General features: G+C 46.9%; 1 long non-coding RNA gene across 1 annotated transcript; it reads right to left on the reverse strand.

Annotated features, from left to right (window-relative positions):
- Window positions 1–631: 631 nt before the first annotated feature.
- Window positions 632–2,217, reverse strand: LOC119268356. The gene is made up of 2 exons (XR_005133146.1): window positions 1,200–2,217; window positions 632–1,071 (listed from the first exon to the last, which is right to left on the reverse strand). It is a non-coding gene; the product is annotated as an uncharacterized LOC119268356 (long non-coding RNA).
- Between the last annotated feature and the right edge of the window lie 93 nt (window positions 2,218–2,310).

Consider the following 2,310-nt stretch of genomic DNA (forward strand, 5'->3'; position numbering starts at 1 on the left):
TATATGCATTGAACCACTCTATTTTTTAAAATTGAACTTCTTGGTTTAAATCTTTAGTATCGGGGAAAATATGAGATCTTATAAACATCAACTTCAATTTTGAATTATGAATTCTTGGTGTTATTCATTAGTAACGGGAAAAGTCCTAGTTATACAAAAAAATGTTCCTTTATTGCAATTTTCTTGGTTTTATTATTAGAAGCAGGAAAATCTGTTATTTTTATTAAAATTGAACTACTCTGTATTTTAATTTGGACTTCTTGGATTTATTTATAGAAACGTAAAAAACCAAGTAGTACAAGCACATACAGACATGCCACTACGCATGGTGATTCACAAGCAAAATATTCAAGATAAGGCCACTATTTGAACTTGCGTGCACTTGTTCTTTTAGACACAAACAAGTGTAGTTAAAAATTGGATCTCGTGTTTTTCAAGATAGGGCCAATATTTGAACTTGCGTGCACTTGTTCTTTCAGACACAAACAATAGTAGTTAAAAATTGGATCTCATGTTTTACGTGTACCTTCTCCTGTAAACGAGGTTAAGGAACCTTTTTTCACAAGCGAACTTTTGACATTTGAAAAGGAAAAATTACTATGAACCTTCAAATATGTCAAGAACATACATATGTGAGGAACACCTCCACCTAGATTTGCATTATCTTTTAAACACATAACAAACATTAGGCCGCGTACATTTTTCAACCATAACGGGCAACATTACAACAGCCAAGGAGATGCTGGGAAGAAACAAGCAGAGCATATGTAGTTATAACCAATAATATGCCACAAGTACCAAAGTTTATGGGTCGATAGCCGAGGGGCATCTAAGAAAATTACAAACATAGAATGGATACTATGGCTGCACTTTTTGTCATCGTAGTCTTGACTTTTCAAAAGAATCTACATTCCCAAACTGAAGAGGTCGTATGTGTTGACAACTAGAGGAGCCAGACTAGAGAGAGCTTCTCGCAATCTCTAATGCATCTTCGACCGCAGTCGCACTCTTGAGCTTAGCTTTGTTGAAAATGGGCCGTGATCTTGCGAGCTGTGGAATAAGAGAGAATTCCTGAAATTTTGCAGAGATGTTGTTACGAATCCAGAATGGTTCTTACAAATGAAATTGCAAGAAGATATTGCCATGTTGAAGGTGATGTCCGCTCGTTGGTAAAAAAGGTGTTGTCCGCAAGTTATTACCTCTGAGGTTCCACTCTCAAGGAAAACACCCTCAATCGCCAATCTACAAGATATAACAAGGTAGTAAAAGATTATAAAAGAGGTCAAGAAAGATTGTTGCGGCTACACAACAGGAAAATTTGTCAGCCACAAGTTTTTTGTGCTCCCCTGCATACACACAACAACCATCAACTTCCATATACATGGACTTCAATTTTCTGACAACATGAACTTCTCCTGTAACCAAAGAGAGAGGATGCACCCAGCCAAGGTAAAATCTAAAAAAACACGTTTTTGTTTTAGCCATATACACAAACAGCAACATGGAGGAAGAGAGCAGCAATAGCATGGAGGAAGATGCAATGAGTAGGCACCAGGAAGTTGTTCGGGGCAGGAAGGGTGGGGATGGGGCTGCGGAGGAGTAGGAGGGCAAGCCGGAGGGAAGGGAAGGTCGCAGCGGCGTAGAAGGAAGGTCGCGACGGACGGGAGGGAAATTCGCGTTGGAGCAGAGGAAAGCTCGCGCCATAGGGGAAGTTGGGGCGAGGCAGAGGGCGTGTGGCCGGCGAGTGGCGGCGACGGATCTGGGCAGGTGCCGGTGGTTGGCAGGGAGTTTGCCGACGCATGGTGGCAATGTATCCGGGCAGGCACCAGTGGTTGGGGCAGAGGGTTTGCCTGTTGTGGCAGGGCGGGGTCGGCGACGCCGATTGTGGGCTGTGGGGGGCGGCAGCACGATTGGAGGTCGGGCCTCGGTGGCGGCGCGGTTGGAGGTCGGGCCTCGACGACGGCGTGGTTGGAGGCGGGCCTGGCTGTGGCGCGGTTGGTTGCAGGGGCCGGCAGAGGCGCAGTTGGAGGCGGGATCCGGGGAGGGAAGCGACGGCGACATGATCCATGGAGGGTGATGGGGGCAGCGGTGCGATCCGAGGAGGGAAGCGGCAGCCGGTTCTCAGGGTGGGGGCGGCGTGGCGGCTGTGCGGTGGTCGTATCCCGCGGTGGGCCAACACCGGCGATGGTGGGTGGCTGGATCTGAGAGGGACTGGGGGCGCGGGGATGGTTGCTGGGTCGGGGAGGGAGTGGGGGCGTGGGGAGGTATGGGTTTTTTTCTTTTCTTTTTGTGTTCGGTGGCATTTTCAGA

Source organism: Triticum dicoccoides, chromosome 1A, assembly GCF_002162155.2.
Source record: "Triticum dicoccoides isolate Atlit2015 ecotype Zavitan chromosome 1A, WEW_v2.0, whole genome shotgun sequence".
Lineage (NCBI taxonomy): Eukaryota > Viridiplantae > Streptophyta > Magnoliopsida > Poales > Poaceae > Triticum > Triticum dicoccoides.